The sequence below is a fragment of the Crinia signifera genome, chromosome 3 (assembly GCF_055691185.1).
Source record: "Crinia signifera chromosome 3, ASM5569118v1, whole genome shotgun sequence".
Taxonomy (NCBI): Eukaryota; Metazoa; Chordata; class Amphibia; order Anura; family Myobatrachidae; genus Crinia; species Crinia signifera.
Window position 1 is genome coordinate 224,597,505 of NC_139219.1, and position 14,870 is coordinate 224,612,374.

A 14,870-nucleotide genomic window follows, 5' to 3' on the forward strand; every position below is an offset into this window, starting at 1 on the left:
GTCCTGGACCGATGGACTGCGCCAACTGAGCTCTCCCCTTTCCTCCCCCTGCTCACCCGTTCCTTCCCAATAGTGCAATGCGCTGTGCCGCGCGTCATGACGTCACGCGCCGGCACCGCGCACCCTGGGAAAGGCGCGAATCAACTGCTGAGTGAGGGGTACCGCACATTGCACTATTGGGCCAGCCCTGGCGCTCAACGGACACACTGTGGGGGATCCATCTTGCTCTGGCTGTAACTAGTACTAACTGTCCACAGTCCACCGTGGTGTGACGCATGACCTGCTGCAGGCTGCAGCTCATGTTACATGGTGGCTTGGTGGGCTGCTGGCATATTAAATAAGTATATTTAATATACTTATTTATTAAATGTATATTAAATATACTTATTGGGGTAATAAGGAGAGTGAGCAAGGTAACGTGGCGCTATCTGGAGGGATCTGCCTGATGGATCTCTCAAGGTGTATCCCAATTTCACCTCAGAATAAAGACAGTAATAGAAGGGGTGTGGAGATCCACTCGTGGGCGCTCCCTGTGGTTCGGAAAATGAAACAGAGGGGAGAAGTGGAGAAGGTTACTTCCCTTTGTCTTCCTCTCCTGTGTGGCTATTTTCTCCTGTGAATATTCTTTGGTCTAAAAAAGGATGTCTGGTGGGGTTGGTAGATTCTTGAAGAAAGGTTTCTATGTTGGTATAGCTGGGGCCAGGGATTGCTTCGTTTATTGATCTTTGTCTTGTTGTGGATGTTGTGTTTTCTAATGGAGATCTTTCCTTTCTTGAATTCCTTCTTCTGGACCTGGGTGAGTTCTTCCTGTTTTCTCTTCCAGTGTGCCGGGATTCAATGTTACTTTCTTGGTGTGTTGATGGATGGAACTTGTTCCTTTGATTTTTCTTTGAAGATCGTCTCTCTTTTGTGGTGTCATAGCGAGGATATTCATTGAAGTCAGGTTTTCTGTTGGGAACTGGATATTCTCTATGATATGGTCTTCTACTTCTATTGGCAGCTTGTGATGATTGTTCATATTGGTTTACTTATGAAATGTGATTTTGATGTCTCCTCCAGTCTTGATAATTTTGATATTTTCTGTCAGGTTTCTCCGGAGTGTGTCTTCTGTGGATGTGGCGTGAAGAATTATATGGTGTTCTTTGTGGGACTTCTCTCCATGGTGCTCTTCGTGAGGCTTCTCTCCATGGCGCTCTTCCCTGTGTGGAATCCTCGTTATTTCTTGTTTTCTCAATGTGTCTGGGTTGTCTGTGTCTTTCTTCACGGTTTCTATGTTCAGGGGTATGGGTTTTATTCATTTTCTTTTTGTGTTTCTCCTTTTCTCCTGTAGAGAATTTTATATGTGGCTTTTGGGGAGGGCCAAATTTGTAAAAAACATAATCCCTTTGGAGTTTCTTCTGTTTTTTTATAGTGAGTTGTTTGGTATTTTTGTCTATCCTATCTATGATGTTTTTTTCCAAGATGGGAAAGGTCTCCATATTGGAAAAGGGTTCAATGAGTGTTTGTAAGAGATCCACTCTCTCTGAAGTTTCTTTAAGTTTCTTCCTTTGTTCTTTTAGGACTAATTCCATGAGGGAAAACGAGCATGTGTTGAGAATGATATTCCATTCTTTGGAGAAGTCTTCCGATTGATCTTGAAATGATGGGCTTTTCTTCATGCGCAGACCTTTGGGGATGATGTGTTCAGCCATATATTTCTCAAGCGTGGCGACCTCCCACCACAGCTTGTTTTCTTTTACTAGCCAGTCTCCCAATTTGAACATGGCTAGTTTCAATTTTTCATTGGTCATTTCAGTGTCCTCTTCATTGTGTGTGATCCTGAATACTTCTTCTGTGTCTTCTTTTCTTTTTTCTCTATGTCCGAACATAATATCGCCCGAACCCTGCTAGCTGGGAGACAAAACTGGAGTAATAAGGAGAGTGAGCAAGGTAACGTGGCGCTATCTGGAGGGATCTGCCTGATGGATCTCTCAAGGTGTATCCCAATTTCACCTCAGAATAAAGACAGTAATAGAAGGGGTGTGGAGATCCACTCGTGGGCGCTCCCTGTGGTTCGGAAAATGAAACAGAGGGGAGAAGTGGAGAAGGTTACTTCCCTTTGTCTTCCTCTCCTGTGTGGCTATTTTCTCCTGTGAATATTCTTGGGTTTGGATGTTCTTGATTCCAAGTATGTCTCGAAGATCATAGGAAAAGGATGAAATAAAAAATAGGAGAACCCACAATGAGAAGTATTCCTAAGATAAAAAATGTTATTGGAATGTCACTTTGAGCTGCGGTGGCGTACCGAACTCACTTGTGACAACAAGGATAAAAGTGCATCAAGGTATCTTTTGAGTTGATAAGGAGGGTGGCGTACCCTTACTCACTTGTTGGGACGTAAATCAAAGCGCATCAAGGTTTCTTTAAATATCCATAATTTTATTGGACACAGTTAAAACATCAGGGGAATAAAATGGGAAAGAAGGTGTAAAGAGGAAGGTGAGGTGCCTTACCATGTGGTGGTTGGGTGAAGTCAAACCGGATAACATACACCCAATTTCTCACAGGTTAGCTGGACTCACCTTCACAACTTTTCTGCCTCCTGGGGGTACACTAGATCTGGGCCGACATGTTTCGAGATAACACTATCTCTTCTTCAGGATCCAGACTAGTGTAATCCTCGTGGCTCTATATATGTGATATAGAACTTCCGGTTCCGGGTTGTGTGACCCCGGAAGTGAAAAAACATCGTTTTTCTAAGTGCAAACAAAAACTTGCAGTTATGAGTATAAAATATAGGTGCAAGGTCCCCCTTGCTAGTGTCCCGTCTTATATCTCAAAACGAGATGTATTGCGGGTGTGGGATATGGTTAAAAAACTGTCAGTTTCGCGGCATCTGCGGAAGTTGTTAAGCCGCGACCGGAAGTTACTCCGGCGGGGCTTGTTCTCTGTACACCCGGAAGTTCTGTAGTTCCGGGTGGCTTCACTGGTGGGCGGAAGTGACGCGGGCGGGTGTTCCGTAACCGGAAGTCCGTCCGCCTAGATTCCTCCTTTGTACACCCGGAAGTTCGTTTCACATCATTCCTCATTGGCTTCATTGGGTGTAGGAAGTGATGTGAACAGCGATTTGGATATGATGATGCGCTGTCTTGTAACGCAGGATGAGATGAGCTTGTTAAGAGAGGATGATCTGGAATGAAAAAGGACTGTTAAGGAAACAAGATAGATGGGAAGAAGAGTATAAACAAGAATGAGAGCTGTGTAAAAGAATGGAAGCCTAAAAGGATGAATAAGCAGGGGGAATAATATAAAATAACATAAAATAAAAAATGAATAAATAAATAAATAAAAAGAAAATAAATAAATAAAGAAAAATCATAAAAATATGAATGAGAATGATAAAAAATAAAAAATAAAAAATAAAAAATAAATAAAAATTAAAAATAAAAAATAAATAATGAAAGATAAAAATAAAAATAGAAAAATTAAAACAAAAAATGAATGAAGAAATTTGGGGAAAATTGGACTAAAAATAAAAATGGAGCTTAAATTAGCAAAATGAGAATATATAAATAAACAAATAATAATAATAAAAATAATAATGAAATAATGATAAAACTATAAAATAAAAATTAAGAATACAAGTAGATGAAGAAAACTGGGAAAAAAAATTGGGAAAAAAATATGAAAAAAAGGAAAAAGAAAAAAGGTAAAGGTGGAAGTGTTCTAAAAATGATGGGGGGAAGACGTAAAGGGCAAGAGGGTGTGGGTTAGAAGGAGAAGGGAGGACCAACCGAGGATATGACTATGATAGCAGAGGAATGAATAGAGGGGGAGATAAGAAGGGTGATGGTATGGGAGATAGGTGGGAAGTGGAAGGGGTGATGGTGATTAGAGGAACCATTTTAATTCAAAGTCTTGATTTAGGCCTGATGGTATGAGAGTTTTGAATTTATATATGAGCTTCATTTCTGCTCTGGCTAGATTGACCTCTTGATTCCTATTCTTCCAGCTGTTGTTGATTTTTTGAATCCCGACGAATCTCTTTATGTGGTTGATAGAGCAGTTGTGTTTAGTTTTGAAGTGGTTGGAGAGGCTGTGGGTGGATAGACCTTTTTTAATGTTCCTTAGGTGTTCCGCGACCCTTACTTTTAGGGGTCTGGTTGTTCTGCCGATGTAAAATAGTCCACAGGTGCACTCAATTGTGTATATCACATTGGATGTTTCGCAGGTGATGAACTCCTCTATTTTCTTTTTATTGTTGTTGATGGTAATATCAGTGTATTTAGATGTTTCTGTTTTTATATTTCTGCATCCTATGCACATTGCACAACGGTGAAAGCCTTTGGTTTGTATTCTGGTTCTTTTTTCTTCTGGTAGACAGCTTTTTACTAAATGGTCCTTCAAATTTTTGGATTTCCTGTAAACGAATTTGGGTTTGGGAGGGAGAATGTTTTTGAGAATGGGATCTTGCTGTAGGATGTGCCAATTCTTCTTGAATATGTTTTCTACTGTTTTGTGGTTACGGTCGTATCTGGAGAAGAAAGCGAACTTAAATTGTTCATTGTTCTCTTTGTTCTTCTGTTTATTTTGTAAGATCATGTTCCTGTCCTTCTGGTTGATTTCTTCTATTAATTCCTCAAGGGTGTTATTTTTGTATCCTTTTGCCTTGAACTCTTCCTTCATGGTTTTGGCTTGTGTGCGAAATGTTTCGCTGTTACTGCAGTTACGTTTAAGACGTAAGAATTGGCTTTTGGGGACGCTCTTGAGCCAAGGTGCATGATGTTGACTATTGACGGGTATATATGTGTTTGCATCTGTTGGTTTATGGTATGTTTTAGTTTGTAGAGTGTTGTTGTCAATGTAGATAGTGAGGTCCAAGAAATTGATGGTGTCTTTGCTGAGTTGGAATGAGAATATGATGTTCTTGTTGTTTTGATTGAGAGATTCTGTAAAGTCCTTGAGTTCTTGTTCCTCTCCTTCCCATATTATCAACACATCATCGATGTATCTTTGCCATTTTTGTAATTTGGTGCCCCAGATGATGTTGTTATAGATGGTGGTTTCCTCCCAGTACGCCATAAAAAGGTTGGCGTAACTGGGAGCAAATTTTGTCCCCATAGCAGTTCCTCTGGTTTGTAAATAATAATTGCTTTCAAAATAAAAAAAGTTATTGTAGAGAATGAATGAGATGGAGTCCGAAATGAAGGCTTTCGTGGATGGTGAGTGATCAGTTCTTTCCAGGTAGTATTTTACTGCTTGGAGACCATCTTCATGTGCTATACATGTATAAAGGGCGGTGACATCTCCAGTTCCTAGTATTTTTTGATGGTTCCAGGTTTCGTTTTGTAGTTGTCTCAGTAGGTCTCCAGTGTCTTTAAGGTAGGCATGATTCTGTTTTACTAGTGGTTGCAAAAATGAGTCAATCAAAGCTGAAAGATTGGAGGTTAACGAGTTGGTCCCTGCTATGATAGGTCTTCCGGGCGGGTTTTTCTTGTCCTTATGGACCTTTGGAAGAATGTATATAGTTGGAGTTGTGTCTTCCTCGATGTTAATAAAATCATATTCTCTTTTGTTGATCCCTCCACTTAGCAGATGTTTGTCGATCAGTTTCTTGAATTCTCCTTTTATTCTTGTAGTGGGGTCTTGGTTGAGTTTTTTGTAGGTGCTTTGATCGTTGAGATGTTTGTATATTTCTGTTGTATACTGGTTTTTATTCATTATGGCAATTCCACCGCCCTTATCACAAGGTTTGATGATTAGGTCTTTTTCTTTTTCCAGGGTTTTCACTGCCTCTCTTTCTTTTCTCGTTAAATTATGCTTAATTTTCTTTTTCTGTTTGTCGTTTATCTCTTCTATTTCTTTGATGACTATTTTGCTGAAAGTTTCAATGAAATTACCTTTGATGAAGGTAGGGTAGAACTTTGATTTTCTCTTCAAGGTGGTATGTGGGATTTCTTCTTCAGTTTGTTGGCTGATCAAGATGTTTGGGGATTCCACGGTTGGAAGAGTTTGATCTGTTGTTTCCAAGTCCTTTTTGACGAAATATTTTTTTAAAGTAATCTGTCGAATGAACTTATGTACGTCGATAAATTTCTCAAAGGGATCTGACGTTGAGGTCGGGGCGTACTTAAGTCCCTTACATAGTACATCTTCTTCTGTTTTTGAAAGATGTCTATCACTTAAATTGAATATCATGGACGATGCGGTGACGGTTTCATCTATGGTTCCTGATGTCTGGGTGAGGTCCTTTCTCCTTTGAATTCTCTTTCTGTTCTTGTAATTTTTCTTGGAAAGTTTGCCCCCTCTTTTTCCCCGTGTTGTACGGAGTTTTACTTGAAGATGAGCTTTCTTCTTTTTCTTTTTTCTTCCTCTGTCCTTTTCATCATATCCAAATCGCTGTTCACATCACTTCCTACACCCAATGAAGCCAATGAGGAATGATGTGAAACGAACTTCCGGGTGTACAAAGGAGGAATCTAGGCGGACGGACTTCCGGTTACGGAACACCCGCCCGCGTCACTTCCGCCCACCAGTGAAGCCACCCGGAACTACAGAACTTCCGGGTGTACAGAGAACAAGCCCCGCCGGAGTAACTTCCGGTCGCGGCTTAACAACTTCCGCAGATGCCGCGAAACTGACAGTTTTTTAACCATATCCCACACCCGCAATACATCTCGTTTTGAGATATAAGACGGGACACTAGCAAGGGGGACCTTGCACCTATATTTTATACTCATAACTGCAAGTTTTTGTTTGCACTTAGAAAAACGATGTTTTTTCACTTCCGGGGTCACACAACCCGGAACCGGAAGTTCTATATCACATATATAGAGCCACGAGGATTACACTAGTCTGGATCCTGAAGAAGAGATAGTGTTATCTAGAAACATGTCGGCCCAGATCTAGTGTACCCCCAGGAGGCAGAAAAGTTGTGAAGGTGAGTCCAGCTAACCTGTGAGAAATTGGGTGTATGTTATCCGGTTTGACTTCACCCAACCACCACATGGTAAGGCACCTCACCTTCCTCTTTACACCTTCTTTCCCATTTTATTCCCCTGATGTTTTAACTGTGTCCAATAAAATTATGGATATTTAAAGAAACCTTGATGCGCTTTGATTTACGTCCCAACACGTGAGTAAGGGTACGCCACCCTCCTTATCAACTCAAAAGATACCTTGATGCACTTTTATCCTTGTTGTCACAAGTGAGTTCGGTACGCCACCGCAGCTCAAAGTGACATTCCAATAACATTTTTTATCTTAGGAATACTTCTCATTGTGGGTTCTCCTATTTTTTATTTCATCCTTTTCCTATGATCTTCGAGACATACTTGGAATCAAGAACATCCAAACCCAAGAATATTCACAGGAGAAAATAGCCACACAGGAGAGGAAGACAAAGGGAAGTAACTTATTGGGGTAGGGTGCTCAGCCAGGCTGCACGAACTTTACATGTATATGAAAGGAAGCTTTGCCACGCCCCCTTTCCCAGTGGTCACGCCCCCTTTCCTATTGTGTACCGAATTCTTCCCCTCAGATGTTAAAGGGTATGTCCAGGTATAAACAGCAAGCCCTCTCCATTGGCGCACTGGTGCCAAAGACCATCCATGACCAGTAAGCGTGCATGCTATGTCTTTAACAGCCGATAGATTTTCTTTTAAGCTTCATAAATGGATGTGGTCATTTTAATTTCTGCATTGCTAGTTGAGGTAATTATCACATGCTGTTGCTTTTTAATACGCCCCTTGGAGATACAAGACTCCCACAAAGCTGCCCGGCACATGTGCATATTAAAAACCATTAAAGATTTACATGAACATCAGAGCTTTGTAACTCTCTGCTACAGTCACTAAATTAAGAAATAGGCACAGTAGGGACAGTAGGCAGGAATCATGCAGGTTCTAAGCTGCATCATACATCTCAAGATAGACATGCAGTATTCAAAGTGACTTGAAAATGTGATCTATGTTGTTAGGTGGTGGCTATTCAGATGCACATAGATGGTTTATATTGTGGGAGTGTTATGGGGGCGTGGCGGGTGGATTGCAGAACTGGAAAATTTTAATGGTGCAACTAATGGTTACATCTAAAGACACATGGGCCAAATGCACTAAGCTTGAAAAGTGATAAAATGGAGAGTGATAAACAGCCAGCCAATCAGCTCCTACCTGTCATGTCACAGACTGCATTTGAAAATGTCAGGCAGGAGCTGATTGGTTGGTTGTTTATCACTCTCTATTTTATCACTTTTCAAGCTTAGTACAACTAAGAGGTATTTCAGCATTTAAAATCACTGAGGGCCAGATGCACCGAACTTCAAAAAGTGATAAAGTGGAAAGTGAAATACAACCAGCCAATCAGCTCCCCTCATTTTTCAATCACAGTCTGTATCATGGCAGTTAGGAGTTGATTGGCTGGTTATTTATCACTCCCCACATTATAATCTTGGTGCATCTGGCCTTGAAAGTGGGGTCTCATTCTAGGTAAATCCAAGTACTTATATCAACCTCCTTAAAGAAGAGAAATGTGCTTCGTAGAACCAAGATGGGTCCTATGTATAGCATGACTGCAGTTCTGGTTTAACTCTGTGATGATGGTCACCATGGAAATGGTTCACTGAATCCCTTTTTACACTGCTAATTACATGCCTATTATAATTTCTGCAATTATACTTATATATAGGAGATTAACTGTTTCTTAAAGAGGTAGTTTACGGTTATCTTTATTTTACCAGCTTGAATATTCAATCTCATTTGTCCACTCTGGGGGGTATTTATCAAAGCTTGGAGATAAAATTGTGAGAGATAAATGTACCAGCCAATCAGCTAGTGACATTTTTCAAAAGCAGCCTGTAAAATGTAAGACAGAAGCTGATTGGCTAGCACTTTATCTCTCTTTTTCCAAGCTTTAACAAATACCCCACCCCCCAAGAGTATAAACAGGTGATAGATTTCACACTCATAATGTAGATTTTCAATAGTTCCTGTGCTGTAAGGAAAGAACGTCAGCGTTTCTGAAATAAATATGTGTTAGTTTGTTCAGTAGAAAGTATTATGTGCACTTTGTTTGCTAACTTTTCTGTTGAAATAATGTGAGTTCACATGAAGTTCACATCTACCAGTGAAGTTATGTCTCTGAGCAGATTGTCACTACCTTTAATATTAATACTGGACAACAATCATTCAAAAGGCTGTAGAGTCCAGCTGCACACAGTCAGTTACTGTATGCTGCTCTTCCATTATAGAGCTTGGTCATGACAGTTCAAAAGCTTAGTCATGGTAGACTAACATAGACTGATTCTCAAAAGTCCAGTTTTAAATAAAAGCAAAGGGAAATGCAGCGATTCTGTAGGAGGGAGTAGCTGAATAAAGAGGACACGTGACAGAGACTTGGGTGGCCAGGTTGGGTCTCAGGCAGGGAAGGGTACACTTGAGAGTCAGCAGCTCCGGTGGCAGCTGTTCCTTCAGAGAAGGATACAGATGCCAGTAGTTAATCAGCTTGCCAGCAGGGCCCCTATATACTGACACAGCCAGAACATGCAGGGCAGCTTCCACCCAAATACTCCCCACACACACCCTCCAATTGTGGCCGGCTAAGCTCTGCCACCTCAAAGAAAGTATAAGGTCCTTCAAGCACTGGGGCTCACAGGGGAAATACCCATCTCCCTGCCCTCTATGCCAATCCTGGATGCACCAGAGAACACTGATCTAAGATCTGCAAAGAGCTGCAGGTTCAGTAGCAGCTATGGGAACAGATTATTTACTATGTATGTTGTCATTTCCATTAGGCTCATTATGTTATGCTTTAACCCTTTGAGTAACAACATTTACTTGTTATATAAATTCAAATAAAATATGTAGTGTAAAAAAAGATTATATTTCCTATATGAGGTAAACATTACCGGTCATTATGATGAATTAAAATGTATTCTTGGTAATTTTCACATCTATTTTGACGAATTCACTTGGCACTCAAAGGGGTCAAGTCTATTAGGTCTGAAGGGTGCGAGGTGCAATTCGGGTACCATTTTCATGCCTTTAAATGCTGAAAACGGTACTTGAATTAAGCCGATCTCTCAACCTTCCTGGAGGTGCGAACGCTTTTAAGCGAATTCAGCTCGCCGTAAAGTGCGTCCAGTGCCGTGATGATGCGCACTCGCAAATCATCCGCACGGCATAGGATTCACCCCAAAGGAAAATTAAGGGTGAGATATAATAGGATGAGAGATTCAGAAAGTGAGAGATTTGGTAAGAATTCTCCAGTTTTTTTAAATCGACAATCATTTACACTGCAAAATCAAACTGGTTTAGCAGTGTAAATGATTGCCGCTTTAAAAAAACTGGAGATTTCTCACCAAATCTCTCACTTTCTGAATCTCTCATCCTATTAAATCTCACCTATTATTTCTGGGTAACAGAAATAACATTTGGTGCTAGTAATAAACAGAAACCAAAAACATACAGTAAACACAATTGGATCTGTCATTACTATTTCCAAGATCTAATGATGATGATGATTAACAGAATGTGTAGAATAGCCTGATCTGAGTGTTGCAAATAGAGTGATAGAATTCTGCTTTGTCTACAGGATCTGCCAACTGCCAAAATCATTTGGGCTGGTAATGCTTTTACAAAACATGAAAAAATCCAGTTCTTTAATTCACAGAAGAAAAGAAGAAAAGAAAGTCCCAACCAATGACCTTTCTTTAAGTACAGTAAACATTAGAACAGCTTTGGGAGTGGCACGAAACAGTCATTTTTATAAAAGCAGAGCACTGTGGAATTTTAATATGCACGCAAGGATTTCCTTAATTACACATAGCCTGAAGTCTGCAAGAAGATAAAAACATTTAAAACGTTTGGATGCAAAAAAATCAAGAAACAAATACATATTTATATTAATTTGACTCACTTTCTCAATATGGAATTTTTCCTCCCCTTTTTGTTAAACTCCACCTGTCGTCTCCATGAATTGGGGTGTGGAATAGCTCACAGACAACGGGGGTTATTCCTCACTGATCACTGGGCTGTGAATCCGCAGGCCATCCAATAAGCAAACAACTACACATGCATACGAATCATAGCATGCATGCGCAAGGCCATCCAACAGTAAAAATGTAGCGGCTTTTTTTAATCACAAGTCATTTGCAAGTTGATTGACAGGAAGCCGGTGCTTGTGGGTGTCCCTGATCAGCCTGTTTATATCGCACTAGCCGAGTAGGTCCTGGGTTACACAAAGACTGCACACACTTGAAGATTCATTCGATGGTGAGTGATTTGCAGCCAATCCCTGATCTGCAATATTTTCGCAATTCTTTTACAGCAAAGTTGACAGCAAAAGGACATGGTCAACACCTGGACATGGTCAACTTGAGTTTTTCAAAAATTTTATGCCAATTTTGACACCTGAACACATGGAGACCTAAGTAGTGCACCACGTCCCCTGCATGGTATGCTCTGCTCTCCATACTTAGGGTCAGGTGCCTCACTCCACTACAGCTGCGCGCAACACACTTGTGCATGTTGATCTTTTGGAGTCGCCCGATTGACTCAACCTAGACACTAAATGTAACAGTTTTGTATGTTTATTGGTGTTTTACATTGTGCTTCTAAATCATACAGCTAAGTGCTGCTTAAAAGGGCAAAACATGTCCATATTAATAGCATAGAGATATATGACCTTTGTCTGCACAGAGCTGTCTAAAATATAATGCATGTTTTAAATTAAACTTACTATACAGTCCCCACAAAGTGTAGAACACCCATAAGAATTTGCTCCCAGAGAGCTGGGCATGCCCCCATAGTGACAGCATACGCGAGGCATGACTTGAGTTAGGCTGAGGCATTCCTACTAAGCCATGCTCCCTTTTGCCGAGACCACTCCCCTTTTTGGGTGCCCGTGGTTGAACATCTAAATGTTAGGAGATATTTTGTACCTCATATTCAGCTGCTGAACCACACACACTTGAATGCTAGAACTGGATTCAGGTCGTCACACTGCAGGTGCTCACATCCACTTACCCACTGCCATTCATCTCAGGATGTTCCTGTTTATTTATCTTCAGAATAATGTTCCCGTTACGTGGCGGATACTATTTTGGCAAAGGTTACCTCTGACACTATTGTAGGCAGTTCCTGCTCAGCAGCTCTGACTCGTGCCTTTATTTCCTGCTGATTATCATCAGATTACTGCTGCCTGTCCTGTCCACACTCCACTGTGCACATTAAGTGCAATTACTTCTCTGACTTCCAGCTCCAGTGCTCCTTGTTACAGATCCACATCAATACCAGCCTGCAATACCTGTTAAGCTACTGGCAGTGTGTCCGTCTCCAAGCACTGTGCTATCATGTTGGTCCTGCTATGTAGTGTTGAGCCTTCCCTAATTAAATCAGTGTGCTTCTCTGCCACAGTCTACAAACCAGATGCTATATCACAGCCTATGTCTTCTTGCCTGTGGACTTGCATTGCACATATCTACTTGCTGACTTACCTATACTTGTGTGCGCAATCTTAAATGTAATTTCTTGAATGTACTTCATCATCATCACCGGCTAAAGATTGTGCAGCACAGCCTGTGTATTCCTATATATGGCTCTTAGTACCATTTAGCAAGAATCTACCACTCTACAATTTAGCATGAATCAATTTAGGTCTACAGGCTTCCAGCAATCCACTCACCTATCCATGTCACCTGCAGAGTTTCCACATTCCTACATTGTACCATTCATATTGTTCCTGACACAACTATTCATTTATTTATTTATAGTCTTATTGTGCGTGGAAGGGCATTCCATAGGATGGGAGCAGCCCGATGAAAGTCCTGTAATAATGAATGGGAGCTAGTGATCCGTGCAGAAGAGAGACGCAGATCTTGTGCAGAGCGGAGTGGTCGAGATGGGAGATATTTTGTGATAAGTAGAGAGATATATGCTGGTGCAGTATGGTTAATAGCTTTATATGCGAGTAGAAGTGTTTTATATTGAATACAGTAAGATACAGGCAACCAATGGAGGGACTGGCAGAGCGGATCAGCAGATGATGAGCGTCCTGCAAGGAAGATCAGCCTAGCAGCAGCATTTAAAATGGATTGCAGTGGTGAGAGTCTGTTCTTGGGAAGATCAGTTAGGAGACTATTGCAATATACATCGCTGAGGCCTCACCCCCTCTTGCCAGAGGGCACCGGAGCAAGTATATAGTGGCTTTCACCTTGCAAGACCTGAGTGCCGTCTCCTGGTTCCTATATATATATAGGAGAGAGAGAGTTGCATAGAGGAGGCACTCCTGGGGCAACATCAAATAATCACAAGACGGTATATGAACAGCGCTGGTGCCTTCCGAAGGTAGGGATCTCCTACAAATGTAGCAATCCTGGCGGCGGCACTCAACTAAATAAATAACTGCACCGTAGGCAGTGGCTTAAGCCGACGTTTCAAACCCTTTCGGGTTTTTTATCAAGGTGCAAAGAGATAACCATATACAGACATGGACAAAACTTAAATACCTTACAGATCCCGTTCACATCTCCTGCTGCGTCCTGGCCAGGCGCCGAATGATGACGTCACTGGATGAGAGCGTCGCTGGAGACGCGAAGAGAGCCTGTATCACGTGAATACACAAAAAAAGGGAAATAAACAAACCGTAACCATGGGAACAAAACAGTGCAGGTAAATATGTTTTAAAAGCACACATCAAACAGGATCAAACTACTGCGGGACCCACAATGAAAAGGCCGTGAGGCGGGTCACAATAGAATGTATTGTCGCCGCTACATCTTTGCATAGGCGGGGACATTAGGTTGTGATCAAGTTGCAAAAAACATGTACAAAAGCAATCACACAGTTATCATAATATTAGCAAAAGCAGGAATCATAAAGAATAACTGATGAGTCCAAGCTGTCGGAAAAATGAAAAATGAACTACCGGCAACAACCGTAATTAAGCGGTAATGGTCGACACGTCATGTCAACACGTGTAGCGCCTTAATGTAAACAATAACAGAAAATTGCACGGTAACAATGGCAGATTACAGAAAGCAGGAAAGACCCAAATTCTCATTTAGGCCCTTCGGCGCCAATGTGTCGAGGAGGTAAATCCATCGACACTCAGCCCGCAGTAACATTAATGATCTATCACCGCCTCTTTTGGGAGGCGGTATATGATCAATAATGCGGTAACGGAGTGATGAGAGTGAGTGTCTAGCCTGAGCGAAATGCCTCGCTACAGGCTGTTCACTGGTCCCAGACACTATCGCTGCTTTAATGGCAGAGCAATGTGCCGCTGCTCTTTCTTTAAAAGTGCAGTCGGTTTTACCGACGTAATGTCGTCCGCATGGGCAGTTGATAAGGTAGATGACAAAGCGGGTGATACATGAAACCCGGTGGCGAATGTAATATTTTTTCCCGGAGAATGGGTGGCAGAATTAATTACCCACTATCATGAAGCTGCAGGTAGTGCAGCCGCAACATCTGTAGCATCCAAGTTTAGGGGTCCCCAAAAAGGTAGTGACCGGCAGAGGAAAAGTGACATCATTTTTCACTAATAAATCGCGTAAATTGCGGCCTCTAGAATAGGCACACATTACCGATTTGTTTTGCATAGAGTGCAGTGAATTATCGGTGGCGATGATCGGCCAATGTTTTTTAACGCTCTGTCTAATGGGCGTGCTTTTTTGGTGGAAGGTATTAACCCATATTAGTTTATTGGCTGTTTTATCCACTGCCGGAGTAAGGTCTTGTTTAAAGTTGGGTTTGGGTAAAGACAAAATCTTGGATTTAGTTTGCTCCAGTTCACGGGCTGGGTATCCTCTCTCGAGGAATTTGGTGCACATAGCATCCAGGGATGTTACCAGGGTGTCATGATCGCTGGTGATCCTATGCACTCTAAGCATT

At 41.4% G+C, this 14,870-nt stretch overlaps 1 long non-coding RNA gene across 2 annotated transcripts in view; it reads left to right on the forward strand.

Moving 5' to 3' along the window:
- Positions 1-14,870, forward strand: part of LOC146062661 (uncharacterized) — a 143,005-nt gene that overhangs the window by 66,567 nt on the left and 61,568 nt on the right. The window contains exon 3 of one of the 2 annotated variants that reach the window (XR_014471455.1): positions 10,570-11,205. The exons of the other annotated variant lie outside the window; for it this stretch is intronic. This is a non-coding gene — a long non-coding RNA (uncharacterized LOC146062661). Of the gene's footprint in view, positions 1-10,569; positions 11,206-14,870 lie in introns of those variants that run through there. 2 annotated transcript variants of the gene reach the window in all.